This window comes from Sinocyclocheilus grahami, unplaced genomic scaffold (genome assembly GCF_001515645.1).
Source record: "Sinocyclocheilus grahami isolate Dianchi unplaced genomic scaffold, SAMN03320097.WGS_v1.1 scaffold1115.1, whole genome shotgun sequence".
NCBI lineage: Eukaryota > Metazoa > Chordata > Actinopteri > Cypriniformes > Cyprinidae > Sinocyclocheilus > Sinocyclocheilus grahami.
In genome coordinates, this window is record NW_015506294.1 from 225,235 (window position 1) to 244,320 (window position 19,086).

Genomic DNA, 19,086 nt, shown 5'->3' on the forward strand with positions numbered 1-19,086 from the left:
GATGCAGAGGGGCGCCCTAGGCGACGACCAGGCTGAGGCACGGCCCGCGGCGGAGCAGTGGCAGCTGGAGGATCATGCCGGGGCAAGATGTGCTAGATGGTCTCAGTCTGTCTCTGCACAGCCGAGAACGTCCTCGACAGTGTAGCCAAATGGGCCAACCTGCGAGATGGGTGCGTCAAGAAAGTGCACTTTTTTCGACATCTCTCATCTTAGCGAGGTTAAGCCAAAGATGGCGCTCTTGTCTACTTACCCCCTAGCCACCCTTCCATTGAGGGTAGTGAGGACAGAGGAGGGAGACGAGCGGCTTCTGGAAGAAAAAGGGGTGGCGTGCCAGGCCAGGGAAATCACTCGGGAGCCGCACAGGACATTCGCTGCGGGAGGAGTGAGAGCTCATACGCTCGCAATGAACGCATGAGTCGTCTACGAACGCAACTTCAACGTGTTGGATGCTCAGACACTGAAGGCAACACTCTTGGCCGTCGACAGAGGACAGGTAACGACCTCAAACAAGAGAACACGGACGGAACGGCATCTTTAAAAGACGCGAGCCATCCGTGATGAGAAGCTGCTCTTTTAGTTGAAGCACCCAGGGGAATCATAGAATCAACAGGGACACCGCTGTTTGTGCCAACCAGGAACAGCTTCTTTCTTCCAGTCAGAACGAAGTTCTTTGTGGAGAAGAAATCATTCACCCACTCGATTCCAAAGCAAAAATCTGATGAGTGGATGCACCTGACGCCTATTTATACGCGTATGCACGGGGAGTGGCTCAGGTATGCAAAATCCACTAGCCAAAATTCAGTGGCGTTTTGGGGATTGGGAAGTCAGTGCGGATTGTGGCTCTCAAGTAAACCCCTATGTAATCAAGATATATCTCGTAGTGACCGACAAATAGGAAACCAGAAATACTGAACATTTTAGAGGGTGTTGCTTTTTGCTTTTCTATAGGTTGAGGTTAAAATCTAAATAAATATCACATGGTGTGAGCATTTTTGGCTGGTGAAGGTGGAGAATTTTTTTTCTATAGGTTGAGGGTAAAAACTAAATAAATATCACATGGTGTGAGCATTTTGGGCCTGTGAAGGTGGAGAAATGTTGTCGGTTATTTAATTCGCTCAACCAAACTGCAATAGATTAAAGATTATCAGATAATTTTTTGTAAACTATTCAGCGGTAAGAAATCAAAAGAATACCAATTCATTTTTCAATATCCATTTTACAGTAACTATGTCCCATAGTCCTTCATCATCCTCTGCAAATTTGGTTCCTTCTCTCTGTTGAATAATTTAGTGAACGGCTGAATTGTGTAATATTCAATTAATTATTAATCAGTAAATTTAGTAATTTAAACAGATTAACCAATTTGCCTATTTGCTTTTACTTTAAGCTGTGGACCATTACTGCTTTAATTAAAGTTCATTCAGAGATTACCGCTTTTAATATGCACGCTCACCAGCACATCAGTTCACATTTTATGGAGTTCAAAATTAACTTTACACACTGAATTATTATATTCAGAATATTTCCTAAACCCTTTCTTACATTCGTAATGGAGTTTTTGCTACCGCTCACATTTTCTATGGGTTTCTTAAACATTATTGCCAGTGATGGACAGGGAAATGGTAAGTACATGTTGGTTTGTCCCTGTAATCATTTAACCCTGTAATTAAAATTTGTTTCACAGCTTGAATTTACTTGTAAGATGTTACCACTCAACATAAATTCAGGATTTGTTTTCTGGGATTGTTATTTTAATACTACAGAATGATTTGAAAAAGAAAAAAGAAACTGAAAAATTTAAAAATCACCTGTTAAAATGACAGTACCATCAAGTTCAAAGTTATTTTCATTTACATTTATGTAATAATTATATTTTAAGTATTTTTTATTTATTTATTTCCTTCTTACATTTAGATTGTTTTGACTGCATTTCTAATACCATTATAAAATCCCACCAGGGCTTCAGCTTTTGTACATAAGGATTTGTTCTTTTTAATCACTGCAGAATTAGAGTTTATAAGTGCAAATATAATGATGCATTCAATCTAGAGTACATCAGCTTCTGTTTTATTAAGCCCTGCAGTACAAGCCATTAGAGATGGTCAGCATAATCACTGGGCTACCAGCATTAGGGGGGCACTGTAAAATAAAATGTTTATTGCTACTAAAAATGCTATTATACTAAAAAGGCACTTTTATATGAAGAGCCGTACACATGGAAAGAGAGATTGCATGGGGAGAATACATAATTCATTGGCTGTTTAAAAAAACTAAAAGGTTTTATGCGAAGAACTTCTTGACCCTTCATACCTCAGTCACCTCCATGCATCTCACAGATTCTGCTACATACGTAATGTAGCCTAGAAAATGAGCTAATGTGCTCAGGCCTGCTTTGTGTGATCACTTTTGATTATGAAGCGGTATTGTCCAGCCATGGTGTGCTATCTCAGGCTATCTCTCGCAGCATCTGCAGCCAGGCAGGAAATTGAAGCTAGGTAAAAGGTAAAGGCCACCACAATGACGGTGGATGAGCGGCCTGCAGTAATTATTTGAAGTGCTGTTCAAATAGAAGCACACGGGATTATAGACACTTAAGAATACTCACGCTTGCTGATTCACTTTTGATGTCCATCAGGATTGTTCCTTACCGATCTGATGTCTGATCTTTTCAGATATGCAGCATGGAGTACTTCACGGTGCTTGCATTTCCGATGAGAGCCTGCTGCCCACGCTTGCTCTTTAAGGTTAGGGCTGTCTGGAGGTTTTTTTTGTTGTTGCTGGAGTTTGGAGTTGTTCTGAAAGTGCTTTTACATAGGTCACTTTTTTGGTTTGTGTTGCTGGGTAACATTTAAAAAAAAAAAAACATCAGGGGGGAGTCAAGTGAAAAAATGTTGTCTGTGTGTAGTTAGTAGCATAAGATAATAACATTTTTAAATGCCCTGACCCGCTATTTAGTAAAGAATACATTTCAAGTTTCAATACACAAAAATGGTTAGCTTTCTAGTCAAAGAATCCTAAATGAGAATGTATTATTTACACAAAAAAATTTAATTTATGATTGGGGGGAAATATCAATAGTCTTTTTTATTATTATTTATTGCTTTTTTATTGAATTATACTGTTGTGGGCTATTGGCTACTAATATTAATTTCTGTTTTAAAGCTGAAGCATGTAATTTTTGGACCATTCTTATGAAAGGTTTTGGGAGAACATTGCAAACCGAGCAACTGATGGAGTCAAATTATGAAACACATGGGTTCTCTCTCTCTCTTTTTTTATTCTATCCACTTCTTGTTTTCTTCAGGATGTAAAAATGAGAGATACCTGTGACATCCCCTGTCACTCCAGGGGAAGATGTATCTGCAAAGTGTTCCTCAAGGTCACTGTAGCCACTCAAAAAAGCCTCATAGATCTCTCACAAACTGTGATAAATCGTACCTCCACAGTTCGAGTCTACGTGTATTTCAGATGCTTTCTGACGATAAACGCAGTCACCTATCCGGGGCTGCAGTGGGTGATTAAAGCACTTTGTCTTGAGTCATATCCTACTCTCCTGATTCCCTTCGCTGATTTCTGCCCCCTCCCTTCTCTCACCTCTGCTCATATCACACCTCCTTCTTACTCATTCACAAACAAAAAGGGAATCCAATTCGGACTGCTTTGTCAGAACAATGCGGCAAACAAACAGGAGCCGATAAAACGCCAGTCTTTATTTTTTATCTGTCTGTCTGTCTATTGATTGCCACTGGGGACCCGATGTGAAGTCTGGAATCTGAAGCCGTCTCAAATTTTGGTTGTGATTTTGCTGAGAAGCAGACCTGAAGTCTTTGATGACATTTCCATTTAATTACCGATGCATCACTTGAGCTGAATACCAACATGTCCTGTGTGAAAGTTGTAAACAAGTGAATGAAATCAATTCTGTTTGAGTGCATAAGGGTGTTTATTTTTTGGTTAAATGTGTAAAGTCAATATAGCAGGCTTTTGGTTAAAAAATCCGAATAGCCGAAAATTAGCATTCCATCATCATTTACTCACAATGTTAGACATTTCAATGGGTTTTTATAGTAACTTTACAGTAAAGTTACTGTAATTAAGTTGTACAGTAGCAAACTGTATTTGCTTTACAGTAGCAAACTATACTGTTTTTACAGTAACTTACTGTAAAAAAAATCTAATTCATCAGTATACTACTGTAATTCATTCATTTTAATATAGATTTGGCATTCAATTAAAATAGACACAATCATTACAAAATATCAAATTCTTTATTTAAAACATTGCATGTATAACACTTAAAAATACAGTCTTCCAGTGCTGGAACAGTGCATCTTCACCATTTCTCCTGTCTTAGGACATTTTGCAGTGCATTACGTATTCTCTGGATTTATCCTCACAAAGAATCTTTAGGCAACAGAAACATAATGGGGAAAAACTACATTGCCATCTGCAAAACCCAGGTGCTGCTCCAAAACGTGGCCACCACCTTTGCTCACCATCCACTTTGTTAGTGACAGAAATGTGTTCCCTGAAAAACAAGTAGAAGAAATGGCACACTTTTAAAAGGCAAACCCCATATAAAATACACAAACCTCTCAAAACCATAGTTGTTCTCTTACCATGAATTATCAGTCTCAGGGTGGCTGGCCTGCTCATGTCTTTCTTGATGCTTCATTGCAGTTGCCTTAAAAAAAACTAATACAAAAAAATGCAGTAAATCTTAAATTCCATTAAAAACTATTACAAACTAATTCTAAAACTAGAAAACTGAAAAAAAAAAACTTGCTAACAATTTCACATTAGTTAAGTTACTGTCAATATAAGATCAAATAATTTTAATTTGGTAATTCAATAAGCTGACAAAAGTCGTTTGAAACGATATAGCACAGTTTACCATAGTAAAGTTTGTTACCGCCGTGTTGATGGGTAAATATTACTAGGTTAAACTGGTGTGCAAATATCTGACAAAAACACAGTCAAACGTATACATATTTTTACCTTGCTTGCTGGTCTTATTCTCTCATAAGGTGCATCGATACACAGCACAGATGTTCCCCGGAATTCTTCCACTCTCGCGGGGTCCATCCCCAGGCAAAACCCGCAGTACTTCCCCATTGGATCCATGTCTTCCTCGTATGTGAACGGCGCAGCGCGACGTGACAAAAGACGATATAGAACCCTTTATAATCCGTGATACTATGTACAGTGAGTGGATGCAGACAGTAAACTGATGCCCCAGTATATTTTTGACGTACGTCGTACTTCAAGCGTTCACGCTGTTCCTGACATGAAGGACAAACATATTTGCCAATCATTTCATGCAATGTAACACGTCCAACAGAGTCAGTCCCAAGCTGTTGCGGCGTTGTAGACACGGTGTAGGGCAAATCCTATCAGTCCAAATGTAAGAAATGAGGCAAATAAAACAACCTCAATGGAATGGTGCCAAAGAGGCCGTTACGGCAAATACAGTAGTATAAAGCAATTTTAAAAAATACAGTAAGTCTCTGTATGTGGGGTTTGACGTCACAGAAAATTCCCATGATGCAAAGGGTATTACAGTTACTTACTGTAAAGGGAATATTATACTGTGTGATATACAGTAAATAACTGTAGAAATGACAGAAATGTCGAACAGTGCACCCTCATGTCAAACCTGTATGAATGACTTTCTTCCGTTAAACAGAAAGATTTTTGGAGGAATTTTGAAGAATGTTCTGGTTGCTCTTATCCATGCAATTGCAAAGAACGGATACTGAAGCTTTCAACCTCCAAAAAGGATGCAAAAGCACCATAAATGTATCATGAAAGTGGTCCATATGCTATATTTCATTATATTTCAAATGTTGCTTCTCACGTTAACTCAAGAAAAACTAGAATAAGGATGAACATTATGAGGGTGAGTACATGATGTTGAACTGTTCCTTTAAGATGTAAATAATGGGAAATCAGTATTTTCGTTGTTCAGTGTTTTGTTTTAACTTTCATAACCGTGTTAGAATTTTGACTATGAAAGATCACCATAATCTGTATCAATATATAATCTATAACAATCATAAATATGACTTCGCATTTGAAAAATGGATCTCCAGGAACCTTTCAGAAAGCATAGAAGATCAAATACCTCAAAGAGAGGTACAAAGCATTGTAGGATTTTGATCTGGCCCCAGGAGAGTTGCACCATCTCTGAGTTCAAAGTTTTGTGTAGTCGTACCAGAGTTTGAGGTGTGAGCATCACAGCAGCTCCCCAGAGCTTAGACTGAGCAAGCCCTCAAAGACCAGAGAAAAGAAGAACATGATCTCACTTCAGTACAACACTGCTTCAAAAAGACACCCATTCATAAAAAAGAAAATCTGATACACGGAGAAAAAGATCAAGAATACTTTCCCTAACCTGTTCTCTTTGATCACTGACAAAAAAAAAAAATTACAAATGTATGTAATGTATATCAAGACCACAAACATTTAGAATTTCATAGAGTGCCTGCTGATGTATGTTTTGTTTTGATATGTTTTGATTTAGCTCCTTATTTACTAGGCGCTACATCAAATGTGTCGATATCAGCGTTGGTTGCCATGCAACAAGGGGCCGGTTCGGCTTCCTGGGGTGTTACGCATTCCGGGGGGAAGGGTTCATGGGTCCTCATATGGCTTTTTAACTGAGGGGGGTTACAGAGTATTTGTTAAATATAAAAACAAAATATATATTGTGTGTTTGATTGGTCCAGACGCTACACCTTTTATGCAAGTCATTATATTTATATAATGCACTATTGTATGTAATTGTATGTAATGCAGCATCCATCTCCGAAAGCAATGACCACATTTATTATTTTGTCTGCTTTTTTTATTTTTTATTATTATATTCAGTGTCTACTCCTAGTTTTCTCAGTGATATTTAGTGCCAGTTTATCAGGAATTGATGATTTTGTACTATTGACTACTTGGATGGAGACTTTGCATATTCGCAAATGTTTAATGTGATATTCCAATTTTACACATGTTAAATTTGCAACTTTGGATGGAAACCCGGCTACTGACGACTGGAATACTGACTGCTGAAAAATCATAATCATAGAAATAAATTGCAATTTAAAATATATTCAAATAGAAAAAAAGTTTTAAATAATATTGTTTACAATATTACTTTTTTAATGTATTTTTGATCAATGAATTCAGCCTTGGGGAGCATGAAAGAGTTCTTTCAAAAACATAAAAAAATACTGCAGTACCATTCAAAAGTTTGGTACTGGTATCTTCATATTTAGCACCTGATTAAACTGAACTCTGGTTAGTGAATAAGATTCAGGTTTTAGCACTGAAATATTGTTCAGTGAATTCATCCAATAGGAAAAACACATCTTTTAACTGACCATGTCATGTCGCTGGCAAATCCTTTGCTACAATTGATACCTTTTTAGTGTTTTCGAGTTCCTCATTACGAGCAATTCAATGAAACTAAATTGCCAGAACATGCATTAAAAGTGTGTCTCTCAATATGCCCAGCTGTCTCTGTTGTTATGGCGAACACTGAAACGAGCAATAAAGTGGTTCGCCGAAGGCAAAGTGGCCAGGTTTGGGCTGGGCGGCACTCCAAATGGACTGTGTTTGTAAATGCAGGTCTTTTTTGTCACAGCGTGTTCTAGCTCAGTGGAAGTTCATGTGGGGATCACTTCACTGAGGAGCAGTGTGAAGTCCTCGCTCCTGTGTGTTCTGCAGCAGTGGGGCGTGCGGGAGTGACTGATCTGGCACTCTCCCGCACCATCTGGACATAGTATAGTGTTCAAACACGATCAAGCTCATGCCTGCCTCTAAACACTCGACTGTTCACTTTGAATGACTGGTACACCTGTGCAGGGCTGCTCTTGTGGATTGCCAATCACGATGACCATCAGGCCTGAGTCAAAAAACTGAATGATAAAGTACCGTATAGATAATTAACAGAAACATGGTGTATATAGACCACAAATCGGCCTTAATTAAGCTAACCTCAATAAATATGTCGGATTCATGAAAGATGACAGGCATATTTTATCCATAAATGTTATTTAATCTCACAGAGCCAGAATTTGATTATAGTCACATAATTTCTGGATCCTACAATCCTCTTGGACAAGAGGGTGCCGAATGACACGGGTCATTTTTTATGTGAGCTCTAGGGGCAAATCTGAAATCACCATAGAAAGGCAGATGTGCATGACCATTGGGTTGTTCATGTAATGATAGCAATTTCTACAAAAGGTTGGACAGACATATCAGGTTTGTCGCATATAGACAAAATTTTATGATATCAGTTGATATGAATCAGAGTGATGTCTCCGTCACTGAATAAACGTCAATGAATCCATCTTTACAGTTACTGAGTCAAAACTCACTCACTCATTGAACTGCACGTACAAATTTAAAAAGGTTTTAAAAAGTTAAAAAGCTGTATGAGTTTGATTCACAAAAAAGAACCAGTCTTTTTATTAGTTTATCGGACTATTGTGGCAACGCTGTATGTTTTTGAAACATCAAAGATGTGCTTGGTCACACTGTATGCTTTTGATTCACTAAAAGAACAAGTTCATAAGAGTCCTTAATTTATGAATCAGAAAATAGTGGTCATGCTGTACAGTATGCTTTTGATTCACTAAAAATAATTTATTCAAGAGACATTTATTAATTTGTGAATCAGATTGTAGTGGCCACACTGTATCTTTTTGATTTACTAAAAATACTAAGTTCATAAGAAACATTCATTCATGAATCAGACTATAGTGGTCATGTTGTATGTTTTTGATTTACTAAAAATAATGCGTTCTTTAGAGTTTTTTGTTTGTGAATAGCACTTCAGTGGCACACTGTATTTTTGCATTCACTAAATCTGTTTCAAAAGAGCCATTTATTTGTGAATCGGACTACAGTGGTCACACAGTTTGACAGTCTATGAACAATGTCAGCACTGGTGTTGTTTGACTCAGTGTGTTTTTGAGAGTATGTAGTAACTGGCATTGGTATTTTAGATCAGCGTTTGTTGCTTGTTAGACTAACCGACATTGCCAGTCAGTAAAGCGTATACAAACTAGATCAACCAATTCAAAATTGAACCCATCGTCTTGTTTCAGGTCCATTTCAGTCATATCCACAAAAGGCAGTGGTGTCTTTATCAGTCTCAGTTGTCTTGTCTGCTGCTCAGGTGCTTGTGGATTTGAATTAAACGGCACAGGTAAAGTGGGCTCTGTTTGCTGGATGAGACAGACTGTCTCCTTGAATCTTTTGCACCTGGTCTCCCTCTGTCCTCACTGAAGGGCTATGGCCCTGCTGCAATGAGCCTTAATCTGGGAGATCACTCTTTATGCTGCAGGTTCCAGGGGCAATGTGGAGGAACATATCAAGCCATCTCCATGGATTAGGCCATGTGCTCTCTTGTGGGGACAAGTGAAGGGAGGGAAGTCAATCACCAGGGGATTGTGGCTTTACTCTTTCACCCTCTCACTGTCTTTTTTTTTTTTTTTTTGGTCTCACTGTTGGTTAGAGTGTTCTGTTATTGTTACTTCAGTGTATTTATTGCTTCAGCAGTTGTGTTACAGTCTGGTGGCAGTCTGGTATCAGGCTTGATACCTTGATCATATCATAATTATTAAAGGAACCAGTTCCACTTATAAAGTTAGTTTTACCCTCAGTCTTACAGACAAGGCTTAAACTTAGTCCCAGACTAAAATGAAGATCTGAGCTGTGAAATTTGCTCTGACTGATCTAAAAATATACAGTGGGTACGGAAAGTATTCAGACCCCCTTAAATTTTTCACTCTTTGTTATATTGCAGCCATTTGCTAAAATCATTTAAGTTAATTTTTTTTCCTCATTAATGTACACACAGCACCCCATATTGACAGAAAAACACAGAATTGTTGACATTTTTGCAGATTTATTAAAAAAGAAAAACTGAAATATCACATGGTCCTAAGTATTCAGACCCTTTGCTCAGTATTTAGTAGAAGCACCCTTTTGATCTAATACAGCCATGAGTCTTTTTGGGAAAGAGGCAACAAGTTTTTCACACCTGGATTTGGCGATCCTCTGCCATTCCTCCTTGCAGAGCCTCTCCAGTTCAGCAAAGGGTCTGAATATTTAGGACCATGTGATATTTCAGTTTTTCTTTTTTAATAAATCTGCAAAAATGTCAACAATTCTGTGTTTTTCTGTCAATATGGGGTGCTGTGTGTACATTAATGAGGAAAAAAAATTAACTTAAATGATTTTAGCAAATGGCTGCAATATAACAAAGAGTGAAAAATGTAAGGGGGTCTGAATACTTTCCGTACCCACTGTATCAGTGAAAATATATCAGTGTCTTTGTTTTGTCTCAAGATGCACACCAGTAATGTTTTTTTTCTTTCTAAGCCACGTATATAAAATTACTTAAATTGAATTGAACTATGGCCTAATCCTGGCTTAGTCTGAACCCTGTCTGTGAAACCTGGGGCCTGTTTCATAAAACAAGTTTACCAAATAAGCCAGGCTTATTTCAGTAAGTCTGACTTATTTTGAACCAAATCAGATTACAATAAGTCAGACTAACTGAAATAAACCTGACTTATTTGGTAAACTTGTTTTATGAAACAGGCCCAAGGCCTTAGAGTTGTTGTTGTTGTTTTTTTTCACCAAAACAGCTGTATTATTATTTTTATGACCACTTTCCATATTCTTGCTGTCCCTTAGAATTAAGGTGGCCTTTTTTCCTCCGAAGACTGTGTAAACCAGGGTTGCATGCTATTAAGTATCAAATCAAGAAAGCATTTATACTGTAGTTCTTATTCAGGTCCCGTATTTGAAGTACTGTAGAAAACAATTTGAATTTTAAATGTAAAGGAAGTAGAATTAAAATGAATTAATATTCAAAGAAATTTAATTAAGACTAATTTATAACTAGAACAGCAAGGGTTGTAAACAGAGATCGTTATGGATGGATGGATGGATGGATGGATAGATAGATAGATAGATAGATGAATAGAGAGAGAAATGGATGTAGAGACAGAAATAGGTATAGAGTTTGATAGATTATAGAGAGATTGATATAGGGATGGATGGAGGGTGAGATTTAGAGATGGATGGATGGATGGATGGATGGATAGAGAGAGAGATAGTGATAACTAAGTCACTTTGGATTCAAAACAACAACTACTAACCGTCAGATGCAGTTTGATGTACAGCTAGCCATCAGTTCTTCATTTATGGCAGTAAATAACATTAGTATCCCAAGGTCACACCTGGAGAAGTTGAGGTCTGGATAGTCCTGCGGTCTCCTCGGCATAAAACAACCTGCCAACCGTAATCTGATACACATAATTTACAGAGATATCCATATAGCATTTCTGCACTAATGGTTGTGTACGATGAAAAAAAGTGAGCATGCTAAAGAAAATAGTGTCTGTCTGTATATACGTCTTTGACAGTGTCCTATGCTAGATTCACTCTAGTGGAGCGCTACTGCAGGCATCGATGGAGGCGAGGTAAAGAAGAGCCGGCGCTCTGATTTCTCCTCCACCAGTGACAGCACAGAGTAATGACTGGTAATGCTTCAGTGTGATTACTGCACGTCATTTTTCGTTTTTCTCTCGTGTTCACTCTCCAAGAGAATGTTTTATCTGTGAAAGCGTGTGTACTCATGTGTGCGTGATTTGGGGTGGGTGGGTGTGTGTGTGTGTGTGTGTGTGCGAGAGAGAGAGAGAGCGACAGATACCGATGTTGCAGTGCACAACACAGAGTAACGATAAATGACAAAAAGTGAACGAAGAAAACAAACAGAATCTGAGAGACGGCAAAACAAAGATTTTATGAAAAAGAAACATTTGATGTGACCCTCTCCCCAAGAAATGAAATGTCTGCTTTCTGTCTTGCTTTACTGTGACAAAAAATAATAACACATAACACATAACGAATAAATGTTTCATAACGTGTCAGTTTGACCAGAGCTGCAGTCCAAAATCAATCATCAATACCTGAAATCAAACACGTTTCCCTGCAGAGATGCCAACATTCGTAGTGCATTTATGGTAAAATGACTTCAGAAGCATGCTGGGTGCTGTTTCCAGGAGGTAGTCTTGTGATATACAGCAATGCACATTAGTTTTTCTGTCTTTATACAATCTATCAATGGCGGGGGAGAGAATTGCTTCTTTATTCCCTGCCTGAAGTTATTACATCCCTTCATGAATTTCATTAAAATGTTTTTTTGCTTGAATCTGTCATTACCAGGGCTGCACAGAATCTGTACCCGTCTGTCATTTATAACTTTCTAGAACCATGTATGTTCGCCTATTAATTATTAATTAATAACTTGGTTTGTTTCGTTTTTCAGCTAGTGTAGTAATATTAGATCTATTTAAAACATTTACCATGTAAATGTAAATACCATTATTCAGAATGGCCAAAAATCAATGCAGAAAATACAGATATTATTGTTTAGCAACATACCTTCATTAAATCTTAGGGTAAATATAATGAATTCAATAAAATTCTGATTAAATTAAGCCAACAAAAAGACAATTGGGAGTTTGTAGATTGCTGGATCACTCCTTCACATAATGGGCAGAACTTCTCTCACATTTGATTCCAGCTCTCATATTAGTCTGGCTCTTGCGTTGTTTTCTATCATTAGAGATGAGGGCCTTTCGCACCGCTTCAGTTCCAGAACTAAATGTACAGTACTAAAGTACTGGGACGATTTTGCACAAACTATTTCCCAGTACCATTTAAAGAGTTGCATTCGCACCGACAGTGTATACTAAGAAGTGACGTAAGCCGGTCGACAGCGTCATCATTTGTGCGCGGCGTTCAACAACAGAAACAAAGAAGAACAACGTTAACAACAGGAGGATGGAGGACGCTGTGATTGGAGCTGTGTTTTTGTTGTGTCTCGCGGGTTTCACAATAATGGACATGGAAAGTCGACGTATACGTAAAGCGATTAAAAGAACGGAAAGGATGACTAAGAATCTCCAACGACAACTGCCAGTGCTACATTTGCTACAAGTGCTTGCACTTCAGTGTCCGTCCATCTATCGCTGTTCTCCGAAAAGTGGGTAGTTCCACAATTAGTTCTGCTACTATGAAAAGGTTCTCGCGGTGCGAAAGGCCCTATGGATAGATAGATAGATAGATAGATAGATAGATAGATAGATGCCTTTGTTAAATCTTAGTGTAAATATAATTAATTAAATCAAATTGAAGTTAAATTAAGCCAACAAAAAAAGAGACCATACTGTAGATTGCTGGATCTTTCCTCCACACAATGAGCAGAACTTCTCTCACGTTTGATTCCAGCTCTCATATTAGTCTGGCACTTCATTTTCCATCATTCACGAAAAGTTCAACTTTGCTTGACATCTCTGATTTGTAATAACTTCTGTGCTGTCAGGTTTGGGCCTGTAAACTCCCTTCTGTCACTTTTCCAACTTGCAGGAAAGACCTCCAGCTCTGAGATCCATCTTGCGGGCTGCTCTGGGCTGACTGCCTGGCCATCCTTCCCGCCTGCCCAGGCCAGATGCAGCGAGGCCAGATGGAGGAGCTAATCACTGGAGCAGCAGGCAGTACGGCCGCTCCTGATCAGAACGTGTTTAGGTAGCCCACGGGATGGGGTTCAGTATGTTCATTCGCCCACGAGCTCCCACATAATTTTGTGGCTGTCTCAGTCTGTCTGTCCCTTTCTGAACAGTTGTTTATGATAAGCATTTTTGTGTAGCTTGGTTCATTTCATATGCTGCACTTACAGAAATATGGTAGTAATTCACTATTGAATATATATAAAAGTAACAGGGAATTACCATCACCATGTTACTGCCATTATTTGTATATAAAAGAAACAATGTTTTATTCTACAGAAATTATTTATTTATTTATTTATTTTAGTGTCGTCAAATGATTAATCATGATTAATCACATCCAAAAAAGTTTTTGTTTACATAATGTGTGTGTGTGTGTTGTGTATATTTATTATGTGTATATAAATACACACATATGTGTGTATATATTTAAGAATGTTATGCATGGTTACATAAGTAACCCGAGACGATCTTTGAGTTCAGCTCATGAAAAATGGGGGCAAAAACAAAAGTGTTGCGTTTATAATTTTGTTCAGTGTAAATATATACATGTAAATACATGCAAATACTTTCAAAATATATACTGTATGTGTGTATTTATACATACATAAACATTATGTAAACAAAAACTTTTATTTTGGAAGCGATTAATTGCGATTAATCCTTTGACAGCACTAATTTATTTATATCTATAAATGTAATAGTAGGCTTATGACATAATCAAATCTACAAAACTATACAGTACATTTGAATTTTCTTTCTGTTTTGTGCCACTATTTGTGTTGGAGTAGTAATCATAATAAGCATATATTTTTTTTCTTTTTTATTATTACTTATTTTTATAATAAGACAGTGTTTCTTTTTTGAGACACGAAGGCAAAAACTCTGTTCAATAAAATTAACCTAAATTCATCATAACCTTTTTAATATTAAGCCTATATTTATTTTTCTTTGTACTCTGTGTTGCAAAAATTACATTATGAAAGTTTTTAATTAAGAAAATGGCTTAAAATAAAATTAAATGGTAATTATAATGCTTCTATTACGGGGCTGATGAGACGTGAGACTTGCGGATCCATTCGCAAAGCTTTATTAAGCAGAAGACAGAGACGTGGTCATAACAGGCAGGGTCAAACAATGACAAACAGGTATATGGCGGGCAAAACACAAGAATAGTCCTAGGGCTAGCGCAGGTCAACGATCGGCAGACAGAATCAAAAAGGGGCAAGACTAAAGGGGTAAATCCAGGAAAACAGGCGAAGACCAGAAACCGAGAAAACAGGAAGGGCAAGGCAATACTAGGCTAGGCTAAGCTAGGAGGCTAACGAGGGCTCTGTAGTGTAGCTATCAACAGATAGGCGCTAAACAATACTCGGCAGAGGGAAGGGATCAGAGTGAGTGTTAAATAGTGAGGGAGTGATATGAAACAGCTGGGTGCAATCAGTGTTGTGTGCAATTAGTGAACCAGCTGTGTGCAATCAGTGCTGTGAATGATGGGATATGTAGTCTGGGATGATATGCAACAGTGTGAGTGCGAGAGTCTATGAAAATGGGAAGGGTGACCTCTGATGGTTAGCCGACGGAAGTTCATGGACCGGATTCGTGACAGCTTTACAGGACCAATAATGAAGGGATAGTTCAGTCAAAAACAACCTTTTCATTATTTTTTCGCCTTCATGTCTTTCCAAACCTGTGATTTATTCCAGTTTACTTCTGTGGAACACTAAAGAAAATCGATGAGGGAAGAGGAATTAGAGGATGCTTTTGTCCTCAAAAAAGAAAATACCATAAAATTATATTATATTTTCAGAGTCTTTCAAAGCCGCTCAATAGCTCTATGTGAGGCAGAGGCCGAAATGTAAGCTGTTATTCACTAAAAAATAAAAGCTTGCATCTGGTGTGTCAGCACATTTATCTCAGGACAGCTGCTTTCCATATGTTTCAGGAGAAGAACACTAAGTGTTCTCACATACCTTTTTAATGATGTCTAGACATCATAAGTAGCCGTGCAGAGAACAGGAGCCCTGTAGCTGCTGTTGGAGTGAGATGACATGGCTCACTGCTGTTCCTCAAGGCCCCCTGCTAAATGAAGGCTGCATTGCTGAACTGAGCAGCGCTCCTTCAATGCAGTCTACTTTACGCCCTCTTTATAAAGACTGACACACCGGTTCTTTAGGGAGAAGACAATTATACAGTCTGCATGGCACTATGATGAACTGTGGGGCTCCAGGAACAGACTCTGGGGTCTTGCTTGTCAGTCATGTCATTATGAATTACCCCCTTCCGACCCACCATTACCCTCGACCCTGTCTGAAGACATGAGGTCACCAGAAGCAGACAAGGTAAGAAAGAAATGCCGCCTAATTCAGCATTTGCATTTGTGCTGCTGTTGCCTCTTTTCCTCTGCGATTCCTTTCTAGGCTTCAGCAGCGTTTTATCAGAGGAGGCAAAAGAGGTGCAACATTGAGCAGTGCCTCTACATCGCTGTGATTGGCTGATTTCTCTGTCAGTGCGTAATACCAACCTATCATGTTCACCTGACTTGGGTCACTAGAAACATTAAATTAACATAAAACTGTCCAAGTGTAATATACGAGAAACAATGTACAACTGATGATGATGAAATAATTTTTCTATCATTTAAATGTTTTAGTATGTATTATTGCAACACAAAATGTATACAGAAAATAACAGAAAACTGTAAATATAGGCAAAAAGAATTCAGGTCAATTTGGTTTAATTTTATTAATTTATTTTAGATTTGCCTAATGGTAATTTAAGGCTAAAATAATATTGTAGTTAAAATATGAAATATTGTGAAATATTATTAATATTATATATGTTTTCTCCATTTTACTATAAAGTATATTTAAATGTAATTTATTCCTTCATGACAGATCATGTAACACTAAAGATTGAAATAATGGCTACTGAAAATTCAGTTTTGCCAACATAGGAATAAATTATATTTTAAAATACATCTAAATTGAAAACAGTTATTTTACATTGTAACTATATTTCACAGTATTACTGTTTTTACAGTAGATCAAATAACTGCAGTCTTGGTAAGCATGATACTCCTTTCAGTAACAATAAAAAGTTCCAAACTTTTGAACAGTAGTGTATTTATAAACTCAAACCCAGAGAGGAAACTTGGCCTAATATTAGAAGTTCACAATATTGCTAGACTTGGCAAAAAGATGTTCTCTCGCACACTTTTTAACCTCCTGGGGCATAATTTTAGACGTTGTTGGCCCATGTTTAGTGCACAGCATCAGTGTCCAAAGTGGACAGATAGTAGACAGGGGGGTTAACATCATAGGCTTGTGTGTTCTGAGTTGCCCACTCTCTCCACAGGGAGCATGGGAGTTATTTTAATAGTTCTGTGAGGCCTGACGACAGGTTAATTTGCCTTTCAGAATGCAGTCTTTGCCCCTGCTGGCTTCCTCTGTGGCTTCCTCTGTGTGGTGACAGCTTACTCATTGATCCAGAATGATCATGACAACGGCACATATCATATTTCATTGTAAGAAATGACAGCAAAAAATTACTTCTAAGTGCAAGGCCCCGCTGGGCCAACTGATATTTCAGTACGACTGTAGAAACCGCAACGTATGCATGAAGTATTATACCGTAGGAGTCCGTTCTCTTTTATAAGTGGGCTTAACCTTGAATAAACCAAATCCCTATGAATACCTCATTCTCAAATTTCAGCTACAATTTTCATTGTGCCCTCCTCCATGCTGTGCAATGTTGAATTGGGTTCCTTGGCGCTGGAGAGCAGGATGGGTTTTGACAGGGCGACCCCTTCTGCACTCCTTTGGAGCGGTGCACTTGACAGAAACTCATTAATTATCTTGGGCGGGGTAGCATCTCGCGAAGCCTTCATGAAAGGATGCCAGTCACCTGCCCACTTGAGCTGAAAAATCGTTAGAGACTCTTAACATTCTTGCCTACGTGTTCATCTCATCAGTGGGAGAATACTGCCTGCTGTCCGACACTGTCAGACTCTATTGTACTGGAGCCGAACACAGAGGCCCGGTTTGAAGCTGAAATGGAGAAGACAGGTGAGGGAATGAACGAAGTTGGTGTGTATGAGGGAGCATAACTCCATAAGGCTTTTTGGTAGGCATGAGGTTCCTACAGTACATGTCCTGGGACCACAACTAGAAATTAAATTTCATGTTTCGTTTTTCTGGCATGGAACTAGGAGTGGGCGAAATATGATTAAATACAACAAACCAGTAGAAATCTGACAAATGACAAATTTTGGATTATTGATAGTATTGTGGTTATGCATGTGTGACGTTACTGTGCTGTGTCATCATGAAATCTTTTAAATGCATTGTTGAGCCTGACAGTTTAAACTTTCAAGCGGTTTTAAACCTAACGCCCATTTTAGCGAGTATTTACACAGTCGATTATGTCTTGTATGTAAACAGCTGAGAGAAAATCGAATTTGTGTCAGCATATTAGATCCGTGCATTAGGTCTTAAAGTGACAGCAGCCATAATGTCAATTAAATAATAAAAGAAAAATCACAAACTTTGGTAGCTTAAATATTAATCCATGAATATTTAATTTGTACAGTGCGGACTATGCAGTGTTTGTTTTTGTTGTTTGTTTTAAATTTGAGTATTACATTTTTTGTAGTTCCTCTTCAGGAACTCGAGCTGCGTCGAAAACGCTAGGGGAACACCCTTCAGTGTGACGGGCTCTGAACCTTGTGTGTAATCAGACCAGGCGGGTGACGTAATGACCAGGAAGCTATAAAAGCACGTGCGGTGAGACCAGCGTCAGCTTTTTGTCATACAGCAAGCGCTCTGTCTGTGTGTCAGTTGTGAGTCTTATTTGGTGTTGTCTGTCCCGTAGAAAGAAAAGAAAAATAAAAGAAAGAATTATGTCTAAAGCACATGAAACGAAACACCATCTGAGTAGGGGCGAAGGCAGCCAGCGTTTCAAACTGTGTGTTCCTCCCTGCCCGCGTTTCATTATGGTTGCAGATACACACAGTTTGTGCGTTGTCTGCCTGTGAACAGAGCATGGTGAGAGAGCTGACTGCCCACATTGTGAGCGTCTTCCGATGCATGTTCTCCTCTCCCGGAAGGCACTCTTTGCTGAGGGTGCCTTCGCAAGCGTTCCCCGCGGAGCTGCGATTACGCTCATGGGGTTCGCAGCTGGAACTGGCGGAGGGAATGGAGAAGGGCGATTCCCTATCTTCTTCCTCACCCACCAGATCCAGTGCTCCATCACCGGGATCGGAAGCCCGTTCTGCGGTTACTTCCCACCGGGGAGCGAGCTCGGCGCTCCGCCTGTCTTCCTCCGAGGAGGTTGATGTGGTGGGCGTCGATGAGGAATCGCCCTCTCAGTCGCCCCAGTATGAAGAGCTTTTGGAGGTGGTAACTCATGCCGTGGCCAAACTGAATATCGAATGGCCTGCCGAGAAGATGGCTGAACCGCAGAAAACCAAATTGGATGAGCGATTTTTGCGTATTAAGCC